General features: G+C 33.8%; 1 long non-coding RNA gene across 1 annotated transcript; it reads left to right on the forward strand.

Annotated features, from left to right (window-relative positions):
• Window positions 1-595: 595 nt before the first annotated feature.
• On the forward strand, window positions 596-12302 carry LOC113503769. The gene is made up of 2 exons (XR_003401504.1): window positions 596-817; window positions 4778-12302. It is a non-coding gene; the product is annotated as an uncharacterized LOC113503769 (long non-coding RNA).
• The last annotated feature ends 3944 nt before the right edge of the window (window positions 12303-16246 follow it).

Raw genomic sequence — 16246 nt, forward strand, 5'->3', positions numbered from 1 at the left:
GCTACCTTAGAAAAAGTGGAACCTAGATGTACTTATCTATATCGAAGTATTTATTTATTGCTAAGATATTCCGTTACATCATAATTTTTTTAAATAGGGTAGTTTGTATAAAATCTTTAAAGCACATCTATGTGTAATTTGCCACACGGAGGCCCGTCTTGAAACAACCAATAAGAATTCTACCCGCCTCCACACGCTGGCGGCGAGACGGCGCCAACCCGTTAATTTCGCTGGACTTTTTTGTATGTAGATAAAAAAATGTAAATGATTCAAGATTCAATTAAACTTGGAAATTGCTTAAAGCTAGAAGTTATACCATCTTATACAAGGTAATACATCAAATTAATAAATAGATAATTTAAATTTAAATAAACACTTATTTTAAAATTGAAATATATAAAAGTTATTTTCCGTTATTATGAGATACTGAAAATTTTAATAATAATTGCAATAAATATTAATATAGTATTAAATTATGATTGTTTCTACGTTACTTTAACATAAGTACTTATTATATTATTATGTCACTTATTTAAGAATGAAGACATTATGAAACGGAACGTTCTGTAAACATATTTTGAGCGCACGCCGCGTGAGGTCGCGTCAGTCGGGTTTCTGCGCTTGCCGGTGTTGGGTGTGCGTCTTCCTCGACTCTTGAATTCGTGTCATAGTTATTTAAAATTTTATATTTATTAATTAAAATAGCCTTAGCTTTATTTGAATTATTTTTAGACTATAGTGTAATCATTCTTAAGTGTGTCAATTTTACGTAAAGTGTGTATTAACCTCTATTTAATAAGTGTTTAAAAATAAGTCGGTGAGTATCCCATACTTAATTTCTTTTATGTAACTGAACATTCTACTCTCTTTATAAAACTTTTACTGCATTATGTTTGATGTAGCGTAGAATACTAACTAGCCGTGGTTTATTTCCTGACCGAACAGCTGTTCGCTAGCCTAACAACCTAACAACACGGCAACGACATATTGTTTCGCCACTAAATCACGTTTTACTTTCTTGAATTTCTTTTACACAACCTATGTGACTATGAAATCAATAAGGTGTAAATATGATACGAGATGATTACTTTAAGTAATGTTCCCTCTCAAGCTGTAGAGGTAAATCGATAAAACGTGCCATTGCTGTGTGATTTTATGTTGTAATTTTGAAGGTATCTTGTGTGGTTCACATTATTACACCTTTTATATTCCGTACCTTACTATTTTGGATGTTAACAAGCCTTGCAAATTGTTAAAGTTCTTATTCACCGATCTGACCTTAAGTAATATTTTGGCGCGAAAGCTTGCCTTATTTGCAGCTGTTCAATGCGCGAGGGGTTGGTAACAAAATGTGTTTATTTAAGAACGCATATCAAATATTTATTAATTGATGTTTTTGTCTTTTCACACTTGCATCAGATATTTTATAGGTGTTAACTACCTACTTATTATTTTATTTCAATCTCAATCTCGGTTAATGTAATGAACTCAGGTTATAAAATTCGTTATTTGTACAGAAAAACAAACATCAATAAGCAATTTTTCTACCTTTATTTCAATCTTCATTACCTTTGAACTATGTACTTAATGCAATACGCAGGAAACGAAGATTGAAATAAAACATTTTGTCGACCCACTATCATTCAGTGACTAAAGGTATTAAAAAAAAATAGAACAAATATTCGAAAATATCGATTATGTTATATCGATTTTTTTACAATAAAGGAGTTGTAATTTAACATAAAAAGTTAAAAAATTATAACGTAAATTAATCTGTTAACATAAGTTAGTAAGTATTGACTAATTAGGTACCTAAATTACTAGTTGAAAACCTATATTTATTTAGTTGTTTTACGATTATTTAATATTGATAATCTTCGGAATATGTTAAGCAAGTAAGATTATTGTCGCACCTGTTTTAATGTCAGTAATTACACTCCATACTTGCCTATTATTAATTCTGGAAAATTCTTGGTGGTAACTGCGAAATCTTGTCTGCGACAATATATCATTACAATTTTTGCTCCTAGAATTATTTTGTGCAAGCCTTTAATAATTTTGTGTTTGAGTTTAGACCTGTATTATTACACGAAACTGCAGTCGCAGTAGGAAGGTTTTTTATAACAAGTTTTACGTCATTCGGTGAAATATCTGGGTTAGTGGTCGATTCGGTTTTAAATTCTGGAATGCACAATTCGCCCAATTACTATTTTATCTCAGAAAAAAATAGTACAGCAATAGCCCGCCCATAAAAATATTCCAAGTTAAAAAAAACACAAATATCTATCCGTACGTATCGCGATAATTATTTTTGTGACAAATTAGAAAGAGCAATAATGGTACAGTTTTAGCTGTTGTTTCCGAAGAATCTGTATGTAGCCTTGAAATTAGCAAACGGCGGGCGTTGTATGATAACAGCCAAGAGCGGAAAGAAAACAATTTGCGGAAGAATATGAGGAAGTCATAGCCAGAGATAAGAAGCGGTTTGTTTCTTTTTTTGTTTAGTCTGTGGTGTTTAGACAATAGAAAATGATGCAAAAAGTTTTCGTTGTGCAGTATCCTTATTCATTTATTAAAACTAGAACATTAAAATCACTGATACTTATAAAGGAAAATGAAGTTAACAGAAACACACGTAAATTATTAAAATAACTATAAAACATTTTTATTATGCAATCATATACTCCGATTCATACAAGATTACCTTCTTCTCATCCGAAAATGTATAACAGTTTGGTCTCTCAATACACTTAAAAAAACACTTAGTTTTATCAAAGTTGCCGTTCGGCCTGTTATACTAAACTAAATTAATAGCATCACTAGTAATATTAATAAAAAAAAAAACATTTCTGTTAAACATCTAAATTTAAACAGTTTACCACTTGTGCCTTGTACCTACGTGTGCCTCGTGTCTAAATTTCATAATATTTAGATCACAAAATGTAAACTAGGTATGCAGAAGCTAGACGACAGAATAAAGACTAACCTTGAATGAACCATATCAAAATAGATTCGCGAGATTCGCTACAACATTGTTCCTTGGTCATGCTTCAAAGCAAAAACTATTTTTCTTTGATTTCCCTTGTGCTAACCTCTATGAACTATTAGTTAGGCATTTCATGCTAAATGATATGGCCTGCTTTATTAAGGTTATTGACCGTTTTCAATGCAAGGAAAATATTATTATTCAAGCTTCTTTTTCTTATTCAATTCCCAGTGAAGTTGTTTGTGCATTTCTAATCATTAAATTATTATGTCTTTTTTCTAATTATGCAAAGAAAAATATATGTAGTTATAAATAAAAATCGTCTTAAAAGTTAATTAAAAATATAGAAATTGTATCTATAGGAATAAAAAGCCATATTCATCAAGACCGAACTAAGCGAAGTGGAAACGAAATCTCCACAATAAAACGTGCAAACCCCTCGGAATACCAATGCGAATCGTCCATTCGTCCTAAATGTTTGATTAACAGTTCAGCGACCTCATTTAATAATCCTTTCATCTCTGAAAATAAAAGATTTGAATATCGGTCATCTTCCAGACGCAATTTGCTCATCCCAATGGTAATTATGGCAACATTTTTCGCCGGCTGGCTGTATAAGGCGACGCCTTTGCCCGTTACAGTCTGGCGCCGGGCCTTCGTCGCTTACTTGACGATTAACGGTGAATTTTATTACTTTAAGTTCTTGTAAATGTTTATTCCTTACGACATGTCATACGTCTGCCAAGCAATCACTAAATCTAATAACTGCAGACTAAAAGGTATTTGTCAACGTTGCAATGTTGTTCCTAAGACGACAAATTCATTTGAATCCTTATTTAAAGGCCGCTTGGTGACCGTTTGTGGTGACTCAATGACGCCTGCTTTGTAATTTACATAACTATCTAGATACTTTAACTGTAATTACAGGCATTACTTATAAGTTAAATACTCTGTCTTTTTATGAGAAACTTAAACATCAAGTAACATAGATAATCTTATTTGTTTATCAGGATTTTAATTTGAAAATTTTCTTGAACATAAAGCTATGCTTGCGATACTTAGTAACGAAGTCCGAAGTGTAAATATGATTTGCTAATACAATGTAAAGGTGTCACGGCTGTAGATCTCACACTTCTGGGTCGGTTTGTCTTGCCACAATACTTTCCATTGAATCGTCACCGTTCATTAGCAGTGTTAGCGTGCAAGACTCGAACGCGAAAAATGTTAAGGAGACTACCTACCACCACATCTTAATGATTTGTAGATGCGAGACGTCGCTATACGCCTTGTAGTGTGCTATCTTGCTTCCACAACTGACTAAGAAGAACCCTGTATGTAAAGAAGTCGCTGTAAACCTGGTCCATGCAAATTAGATATCGTTTATTTAACTTTCTCGCCTCTCGAACATTTTTAAAGCACCATTCGCCTTGCCGTAACTGTTCGCAAAAAGTGACATAAAAAACTATAGATACAATCTCACTTGTCACTGCCCATCAGTTATAATGAATAGGCCAAATACATTGTCAATAGTCTGGCTGCGTAAAGCTTGTAATGAGGTCATTATGTCGCTTTTTGATTATCGTCAAGTTTAAGGCCGACCGTAAATAATTCTGCCTAAAAAAAACATTTTTAATGGCTTTATATTGTACGTGGCAACTTAGATCCCTTTTTTTGTAGAGCTAGTTATTTATGTGACTTCAAATTAACATTATATTGTAGTTTTTATTAAAGATTATATCGTTTGATAGACAAGTTAACAAGACAGCTAATGGATTGTTTCCTTTTTTGCAGATCTATCATTCCAAAGGCGCGCACCATGGCCAAAACAGAAAAGTCATTTCCGAGAAACTTTACAGGTATGTTAGTTTTTATCTCGGGTTTAACTTAAATTAATTGTTTTTTTTTATCGTGATGCTATACATTTGAACTTCCAGGATTAGTCGAGATTTTCTTACATTCAGAGCTACTATCCTTGACGGTAGAATTATCATTACAATACTTTGCTCAGTCTAACAGGAAATAGGCAAGTTTGTTTTAATTTTATTTTATTTTAACTCAGTAAACGGATGTTCAGTCATCAAAAATGTTTATCCGATACATCACGGCTACGAATGTGGGAGAATATACTTGGCAACAATGGCAACATTTTATGGCGGCGGTCGTGACGTAGGACGTGTTGGCAAGTCGCCATTTTAAAAATAAACGCGCCAAAGTGTCCCCTCTTGTCAGTGCATAATCGTAATTCCGGTTTTCGATAAGACCTCGAGTTTTGCATACTGTAATTTCTATTTATTATCTTTGTCTGTGATGTCGTCTAGGTTTAAAATAAAAACAACTTATTTGAGTTGTTGACAGTCGTTTCTGACAGTTTGCCAATGGGAATGCAATAGAAGTCCGCGTGGTCACTGGAACACATTTTGACAGCGTCGTCAGTAGATACTATTCTATATTCTCAATTCTGTGATAAGTTGTTTGTTGATATACAAGTTTAACAAAGGAGTCTTAAAATGTACCATGTGTGTGAGAAATCCTGTAGCCCAATGTCTTATCAAAGGTGTTCGATTATTTTTCCCGAACTTACTAATCAAAATAAATGATAACTTTCCACTTGGTAATTTTATCTATTAATCTGGTATACTATAAAATAATCCATTAATCTTTAAATAATTACTTAAAAGCTTGAGCCAAGTACTTTATACATCGCACCAAGCTGACAAGACTTAACGCACCCCTTTCCAATTAGGGTGATCATTCATCTAATGTAAAACGGCAACGGAACGACAGCTGTCCGGAGATTAACTCTTAATAGTCCCATTAAGCCCAGCTGAGCATAACAATGGCCGTCTTATCAAATGAAAGAACTTTGTGTGATATTTTTTTAGTTCTAGAAATTACGGATTTTTCTGCGGAATACCATAGCGAGATCACTGATTGGCGCTACTGTTTCGACCACTAAAAATGATTTAACTATGTTCCTTTTTATGGCTAGTACAATTTAAGTTTAGTAAATCTTAAATTGTTTCTCACGAATACATTAAAACCCCTTGTATTCGGAACTAATAAAGTTAATGCTTGTACAAGGTTAAAAACGCTAGATAACTTTGGAATGGCCATAAAATGCGTACCTAATTTAAGTCTACAAGATTTTTTTATCACCTATGGCTTGCTTGTTTCGCAGTTTAGTAGGTATTTAGTAGGTAATCGAAACATAAAAAAAACATGACATGAAATCCAAAGACAAGAAATATTTAAAGACTAAATTATTATAGTAAAATTATTTATCGCATTAGCTCCTCTGCTATAATGTTACCGACGTAAATATTTAAAATGAAAAGATATACGATGCGGTTTACCGTGTGTTTTTACGTAATAAAAATAAGTTTGGCTTAGAGTTTATCACAGCTTTTGTGCCTTAATAAAATACTTGTAAAATAGTGTTTAATTTGTAGACATTATTAATTGTTGTCGTCATCGTCATAAATATTACATATTGTTTTGAAATCCAGCTTCCACTTTCTTTTTCACATAAGCGTACCGGCTTCAAATTAAATCCAGTGAGCCAGAGAATTGGATCAAATAACAGCTATTTTATTTTTCATGTAAAAGAATCAACAAAATCTGTCTACCAGTCCAAAGATGTAAGAGACATAAAAAAAAATCATCAGTACGATAGAAAGTCTTGCTCTAAATTAACTTAACCTTGATAATTAAAATCATAATTTAAATTCTAGGCGTACCAGTGACGCATGATTTGGCAAGCAAATAATTGATGAGGCAAAAAAATCTGGCGAAGCGCCGCCGCCATCATTTAAATTACAGTTACATCTGTCTATGACAAAACCGGATATGCGAGTGTATTATTCACCTTGACATTGTATCAGATATATTCGTATCACGAAATTAGCTTAGTGGATAATTGTATTTTTTTTTGTAATTCACGGAAGGTTTGAATCTTGTGCAAAAAAATATTTTGTCCTCTTGCACGCGCAAAATTATCAGATAGCTAAATACAAGTGTTACCCGTCATCACAGATATAAAAGAGACATATTTCAACAGCTGGTAGCCTTCTTCATCGATCGAATCATATTCATGAATCCTTCTGCATTTAGGCAGTGACAGCTACTGGTATTATATTTTTAATTGTTCCATCTCAGTTCTGTTTACACACCATCGGCAGTCCATTTAACAATGGATCTTCACGTACGCAATACTAAATATTTTCAAAAAGAATATCTCATATAAAACCTTTGTTACATTATTAAACAAAATGCAGTGGCCATCATACAATGAGATTGTTTATCATCATTATGTTATACACAACCTTATAAAATGAGCTTAAACGACATGGCACTGCAATACTGTCAAATTATTTATTTGAAATGGTTTTTTACGCGTATTTACAGAAACAGGTTTTGATTATATTCAGGAAAAAAAAACTGTATCATTAAGATGTTTTTTTTTTTTCCTAAAAAAACAGTTCTACTGCCGATGGGTAAAGGCAAAACAATTCAAATAAATACAATGTCAATCTTCATAACTATTTCGTTAATTACTTATGAACGAAATTCCATTATAAGTTATCCGGAAATCATCTTTAAGCGCCGGTTTTAACTTCCATCTCTAGACAAACGATGAGCTACGATTATGTGTCGAACGGTAAGTAAAGTGCGTACTAATACCGGCTGGCTAATTGCAGACAACGTGAAGTGTGTAACGGGACTCACTGTCAAGTAAATACCTATTACCTGCAGTGTACTCGAGTACCATATCAGATATTACGTGATAACAGATTGTTTATAACAATCGTTTTCATCAACGGAAATCTTTTACCATGCCACTTCAGATGATTGCAATTTCTACGATCGTTAACCGAGAAAGAATTAGTTGAATGTGTAGTGCTTGAAGTTGTCCTAAGTATTGTGATATGGCGAAAATTAATGTCACTTTTATCATTAACGCTTGAAAAAACGTTCAATCTATATGGTCTTGTGTGACAAGAGCTTTCTTAAATTTCGTAAATGATTGATTGATTTCGCCACGAACATAAAAAAATACTAAATTAAATTTAGTACGTATCCTGTTCCAGATTTCCAAGCAGTTGTGAGTAGATAGATGTAGGTACTTAGTTCCTATTAGCACATTATGAACGCAATATGATGCATATACTAAGAAGTTTTACACCATGTCTAGATATTGAATAAAAAGAGGAAATTCTTAAAAAAAAACGATGCTTGTTCAACATTGTACTTATTTGTTTCTAGTAATAATTAGACTAATGCTCTCGTAACATTTTATTACTGCAAAAGACTGCATAATTACAGCAATTTGAAACCGTAAAATCCCTGTAAAGATGCTATCTGTATGACGCCAGTAGAATAGCTCCTACCATTAACGTTGTCCGTCACGATTCTACAGAAAAATCGTGTCCATGTTATAAAAGCTTAGTCAGTGTTGCAAATTAAAAAAATAGGAATATATTTTTAAAGTTCTATTGCTTTATCCGGTAAAACCTGCTTTTTATCACCGATATATAATACATAAGATTATAATTTCGGTGTGAATTGTAATCGTAATTTTGTGGTTAATTTTCAGCCTCAAATAGTTAGATTTTTTGTTACGTGGTAATCTTTAATATCGATATGGAACCGATTAAAGTTATTAAGTTCTAAAAATAATGGAGAAGGTCAACGGTTCTTAACTTACTAATACCGTGTTAAGTCGGTCAAAGACCTGGAGTCTCACCTGAACCCGGATATTATGATCTAAGTATTTTACTTTTTTTTACTATAGTCTAGAATCTAGGGAAATTCTTAAACCCGTTAAAACTTGTTAAACCTGTACGATTATTTGTGAATTCGTAAAGGCATGTTGACCGTCAATCAATCGATAAAAAACTACAAATTGCGTCCTTAATTAAGTTATACAATTAAAACTATGATACCTACTCTTAACGCACGTCATTTCAAATCTGCATCGTTGAGAACGAAGCTTAGCCATCCGTGACTGCCATGGCGCCAGTTATTTTTTAACCACATAATTTATTATTCTATTAGTCAAAAATTCTTTATGTACAAGAATGGAATTCAATCTGAACGGGGTACCGCCAGTCGATAATAACACCTCCTGCATTTTCAAGCTTTCAAGTCAATTTTCGCACTTAGTCATTACTGTGGCCAAGAATGTCCATTATACTTTAAGATTTAAGAGTAAGACTAGTGCTTACGTGAAAGAAAGACACCGATATACGTAGGCGAATCCTCCCGAAAGTACAGGCACACTTTACACAAATCAACCGGTATTCCTTAGTACCAGACATCCATTGACAATATTTGCTCGAGCTCTAACTAAATATAATTTATTGTTTGTTTCTCATATGCACGTAGGTGGTGCTATTTTCGAAAATGTCAAACAATTTATTTAAGGTTTTGGTCGTGGCACACTTATTTCGATCTTGGAAATATTATGCGGGTTTAAGGGGAAGCTAAAGATGAAAATCCAAGGCCTTTAAAAATAAATTTTATTGCTTGCAAATTTTCAATCATTGAATTGGAAAATCCACAAATAAAAAAACTATTTGTACAGAACCCTTAGTACCGAGAGTCCGCCTCGCACTTAAAATTTTATTTATTGCACATCCACATGTCAATCTCCCAATAACCCTCATCAAGCCGGGTGATAAACCCCAGTTCCAATGACTCTCAAACAAGTTGTAACGGATTTACATACTATAGTGACAAGCTTATTTACTATGACTTAAATACGACTGTCCCTTGTGAAAGCGAGACGGCACTATGCGCTATGTTAAGCGTTGTCCCGCTCCTACAAAGGCTTGCTGTACCACCTATAGATCATAGTACAGGCCACCGGTTTTGTTTCTGTTGCCAACACATGACGTATAGTCATGTGACGTTAAGTTAAAACAGACATATTCAATATTTGTACAGTTAAACTTATATTTAACTGGTCATGTGACCGGAACAACTGTCGTTAAATATGAGCAAGAATTGTATAATTTTTGGCATATTTACAACTCTTTGTTACAGGAAAATAATGGATTTAATTAATTATTGGTCACTGACTCGCTTTTAAACTAAAATTATAGTCGCAAGACTCAAATTAGCTTTTTAACTTTTTTTGTATTGAGGTGACCAATGTTTTTCTTGGTGTGGTGTCTATTCTTTATTCCTATAAAATTATAATTGCGGAGTCCTCAATTTCTCTTGTGTTCCCATATGGGCTCAACAAAAAAATAATAAGGTCTTGTTAATTACGGCAAAGGCCACGTCTTACATAGGAAATAAAAATGGCAATGCAATAAAATCAAAACTAGATATTAACTCAACTACAAGCGACATATAAAGTCCGCAATGTCTGGATTAATAGAAGCGGTAACAGGAAAACAGTATTTCAGTAGGTAGTCGGTACCTAACTGTATTTCAGTACTTACTTAAGTTTCAAAGCAGTAATTATTTTTGTTCCGAAATTAGCATACGGCAAATTGCCACACGTGGTTTTGACAGTTAGACATCATTTGCCTAATGTTACGCGAAACTGGGTTATTTAAGACTAAGAGGCGGGAAGACGGGAAGCGAGATAGAAATACCTGGCGTAGAGCAGTGTCTCACTTGGTTTTTATTTAGGCTCCCTAAAACTATAAGAATTAGAGTAGAAATTACTAGTTTTAAGCCCAATCGAGGTCCATGGTCATGACCCCATATTAATTATAAATAATCTGCCTGTAATGTGTGACGTGATGTGACTCACCATGGATTGAACTATGGCTCAAACTTCAAATAAAACTGTAATGCTAAAAGTAAATGAATGACGTCATCTCTCACATATCGGAAGTGCATGGCCACTTCTATCATGCATGACGTAGTACTATCAGTACAGATTCAGTATATAGACGGAACTACGTGATAATAAGAATAGCTTAGTAATAGCTCTATTGTAAGTGCACATATAGGATTGGTAAATGGTTATGTCCCTGATCGAAACTGACATGCATTACGTCATAAAATTGTGACGTCATATTAAGCCAGTGCAACGTTTTAGAATCACCTAGCACGACGATCTGTAACTATTGTTATATACTACCACACAAATTGCTACTTTTTATCAGAATGACATTTCTCAGGAATTCCCTCTTATCGACTTTGGGCTATGGTTCAACCATAGTTCATTGATATCTGTTTTATTAACACACATTAATTCTACAAAGATTTTTAAGATCAGAATCATAGCACCCGTCGATCACGAGTACAAAAGATCCTAATGAGTCAGAGTAAGTAGGCCCGACGTATTGCCTATCACATCCTACTACTAACACCATTATACATATCACAAATAAGGTTCGTTACTAAAAAGTGAAAGTATTCTATTCTAAGCCTTGCAGACTTAACATTGTGGGTGGATGAAAGTCGCCAGTCTTACTTTAAATTAACATTGTCATTAATGATTGATGAACTCTTAAAGAGTCGGCTAAGACTCTGAGGACACCAGTGGTGATTATTTAATGAAACTTGAAAATAGACCTTAAAACTTTACGTATAAAGAGTAAAAATGCTTGACTAATGTTCTTCGAGATCGCACTTACATTTCACAATTCCTAGTCAAAAGTGTGTGTTTTGTACTTTATGGTAATAAATTTTAAATATATTTTAAAGTGCCATTCAAAATTATTTTCCTTGGCTGAGATCTTCTCCCGTCGCGTCAACTTTAGAGGAGTCTGTAGGCTGGCAATGAATGTAACTTTCGCGCAATAATTTGAGAAATAAAACGTATTTTCAAATCTTTTAGTGCTGAAATACACACTTATAGCAATAACATGTAGTAAAAACAAATTAAATGTTGTGTTTATGTAGTTTTTATTACGCTTATTTGCCGTTTTATTGCTTTAATATTCACTACATTCGTGCCTGGATTCTTCTTAAAATATTTATAAATGAGAAATGTGTATGTTATTTATCTTCTCATGCACAAAATATCTACAAATATACTTCTGTAAAAAAAGTATCCCTATGTTATCTCAAAATCCTCAAAGAATTAAGTTCTATATTCACATGTAAGTGACATAAACAGTAATTATAACATAAAAAGATACGTAGACATAATCGTGCTGTTAATAACAATTACATAAGATGCTGTGATATACAGTTATTCGGCGAGACTCGTAAGCTTTCTCCGACGCAAATTTTGCACCGCTAGCTATTTTAGTGTTATGCGCACATGGTTTACACGCGTTGCCAATTTTTTTTAGGATACCGTCTGGTAGTGAAATGACGAAACTGAACTGAACGAAACTGGCCGACAATAGTACACATTATAAAAAAAAAACAAAATACTCACCATTTCACTACTAACGATTCGTCTCTCTAAAAAAAGTTGTTGATATTATGTTCAACTACAATACAGAATACACAGCCTGTGTTATTTTTTTTGCAAATTGAAATATGTATTATATTTTGAATATTTTCATTCGAAAAAACGTACGGAATCATTTCCGAAACGATTTACTACCACGAAATGTGTTATCTCGCGTGTTCCAACATTTTCGCAAATCGTTTTAAATTATAATGTGCTTCTTCAACACGTGAATATTTAAAACACGATGTGAGTTGTGACGCAAATAAAAACTAAGAAGTCTATTTTTAATGTTGAAAATAAACGTGGTTAGTCTATGAAATGGTTTTCAGACGCAGCGAAATGTTTTTCAGAAGAAATCTTTAGGTCTAGGTATTTGTTGGTGCCAAAATCATATTCAGAATATTTGTTGGTGTTATTTGTTAGTTTACGCCAGTCAATGGGTACTAAAACACATGTAGCCTCGTGTTTGACGAAAATGACTAGAAACACTGCTCATTTTAGACATTATCCTAACTGTTGAGGTCTTGCAAAAATGTCTTTTTTGGGTCAAGTTAAAGCTGTGCTTTAAAAGCACACCTGATTTTATTAAGATTCTGTTTCATCTTTAGGTTTACGTAATCCGATACAGTAATTTTCGATCGATAACGGCAACGGTATCATTTAGCGTCTGACAAGTCCTGTCACTATAATATTATTAAGAGAGTATCGCAGTTGAAGAAGCGATACACCGCTTTACATAGCACGGAACTTGGCTCACTTCTGAAAACTGCGGCGGTCTTACTTTCAGAGGCAGTAGTCGGAAGCCCAATGAAAAAGACAGATGATATATATATTCATTAACATTTAAGTGACCCGTTCATTTTTACTGTTATCAAGCAAATTGCTACCATACTTTCCTGGAAGGGTTGGTTAATATAGGTGTAGTTTCGAAGCTATTATGTCCCTTGTTATTAGGGTCGAAGCAAATCATTTCTGAGAATTGACTTGGAGGGGAAAACCTTACAAATTTTATAATGAAATCGATTGCGGTTATGTGTAGAGTGTTTGAATGTAGTTGTAGTTATTGATACATATTTCTCATTCTTTTCATTTTTAGATCTTGTATTGGACAATTTGCTTTAATTTTCTAATCGATAAAACGTCAAGCTGTTATTTCGGAACTTTAGACTAGATGTACTGGTTTTGCTGATACTTTTTCATTTAACGTAAAATAGCTGTCATTTATGTTTATATATTTCCATAATTTGGTTCTGTAGTTTTCATTGAACTATGTTGCACGTTGAATTTGTGCTTTAAAAAATATTAAGTATAAATAATAACATTCTAAATACTGTTACAATAAAAAATAAACCGTTACCTCCCAAATGAAATTCAAATCATAAAAAACCCGATATCGTCCTTGTCTACGTTATTTAACCCTAGAAAGATAGTCTGCGTAAAATTGACGCATGCATTCTTGAAATATTGCTCTCTCTTTCTAAATAGCGCGAATCCGTCGCTGTGCGTTTAGGACATCTCAGTCGCCGCTTGGAGCTCCCGTGAGGCGTGCTTGTCAATGCGGTAAGTGTCACTGATTTTGAACTATAACGACCGCGTGAGTCAAAATGACGCATGATTATCTTTTACGTGACTTTTAAGATTTAACTCATACGATAATTATATTGTTATTTCATGTTCTACTTACGTGATAACTTATTATATATATATTTTCTTGTTATAGATATCGTGACTAATATATAATAAAATGGGTAGTTCTTTAGACGATGAGGCATATCCTCTCTGCTCTTCTGCAAAGCGATGACGAGCTTGTTGGTGAGGATTCTGACAGTGAAATATCAGATCACGTAAGTGAAGATGACGTCCAGAGCGATACAGAAGAAGCGTTTATAGATGAGGTACATGAAGTGCAGCCAACGTCAAGCGGTAGTGAAATATTAGACGAACAAAATGTTATTGAACAACCAGGTTCTTCATTGGCTTCTAACAAAATCTTGACCTTGCCACAGAGGACTATTAGAGGTAAGAATAAACATTGTTGGTCAACTTCAAAGTCCACGAGGCGTAGCCGAGTCTCTGCACTGAACATTGTCAGATCTCAAAGAGGTCCGACGCGTATGTGCCGCAATATATATGACCCACTTTTATGCTTCAAACTATTTTTTACTGATGAGATAATTTCGGAAATTGTAAAATGGACAAATGCTGAGATATCATTGAAACGTCGGGGAATCTATGACAGGTGCTACATTTCGTGACACGAATGAAGATGAAATCTATGCTTTCTTTGGTATTCTGGTAATGACAGCAGTGAGAAAAGATAACCACATGTCCACAGATGACCTCTTTGATCGATCTTTGTCAATGGTGTACGTCTCTGTAATGAGTCGTGATCGTTTTGATTTTTTGATACGATGTCTTAGAATGGATGACAAAAGTATACGGCCCACACTTCGAGAAAACGATGTATTTACTCCTGTTAGAAAAATATGGGATCTCTTTATCCATCAGTGCATACAAAATTACACTCCAGGGGCTCATTTGACCATAGATGAACAGTTACTTGGTTTTAGAGGACGGTGTCCGTTTAGGATGTATATCCCAAACAAGCCAAGTAAGTATGGAATAAAAATCCTCATGATGTGTGACAGTGGTACAAAGTATATGATAAATGGAATGCCTTATTTGGGAAGAGGAACACAGACCAACGGAGTACCACTCGGTGAATACTACGTGAAGGAGTTATCAAAGCCTGTGCACGGTAGTTGTCGTAATATTACGTGTGACAATTGGTTCACCTCAATCCCTTTGGCAAAAAACTTACTACAAGAACCGTATAAGTTAACCATTGTGGGAACCGTGCGATCAAACAAACGCGAGATACCGGAAGTACTGAAAAACAGTCGCTCCAGGCCAGTGGGAACATCGATGTTTTGTTTTGACGGACCCCTTACTCTCGTCTCATATAAACCGAAGCCAGCTAAGATGGTATACTTATTATCATCTTGTGATGAGGATGCTTCTATCAACGAAAGTACCGGTAAACCGCAAATGGTTATGTATTATAATCAAACTAAAGGCGGAGTGGACACGCTAGACCAAATGTGTTCTGTGATGACCTGCAGTAGGAAGACGAATAGGTGGCCTATGGCATTATTGTACGGAATGATAAACATTGCCTGCATAAATTCTTTTATTATATACAGCCATAATGTCAGTAGCAAGGGAGAAAAGGTTCAAAGTCGCAAAAAATTTATGAGAAACCTTTACATGAGCCTGACGTCATCGTTTATGCGTAAGCGTTTAGAAGCTCCTACTTTGAAGAGATATTTGCGCGATAATATCTCTAATATTTTGCCAAATGAAGTGCCTGGTACATCAGATGACAGTACTGAAGAGCCAGTAACGAAAAAACGTACTTACTGTACTTACTGCCCCTCTAAAATAAGGCGAAAGGCAAATGCATCGTGCAAAAAATGCAAAAAAGTTATTTGTCGAGAGCATAATATTGATATGTGCCAAAGTTGTTTCTGACTGACTAATAAGTATAATTTGTTTCTATTATGTATAAGTTAAGCTAATTACTTATTTTATAATACAACATGACTGTTTTTAAAGTACAAAATAAGTTTATTTTTGTAAAAGAGAGAATGTTTAAAAGTTTTGTTACTTTATAGAAGAAATTTTGAGTTTTTGTTTTTTTTTAATAAATAAATAAACATAAATAAATAGTTTGTTGAATTTATTATTAGTATGTAAGTGTAAATATAATAAAACTTAATATCTATTCAAATTAATAAATAAACCTCGATATACAGACCGATAAAACACATGCGTCAATTTTACGCATGATTATCTTTAACGTACGTCACAATATGATTATCTTTCTAGGGTTA

Source organism: Trichoplusia ni, chromosome 20, assembly GCF_003590095.1.
Source record: "Trichoplusia ni isolate ovarian cell line Hi5 chromosome 20, tn1, whole genome shotgun sequence".
NCBI lineage: Eukaryota > Metazoa > Arthropoda > Insecta > Lepidoptera > Noctuidae > Trichoplusia > Trichoplusia ni.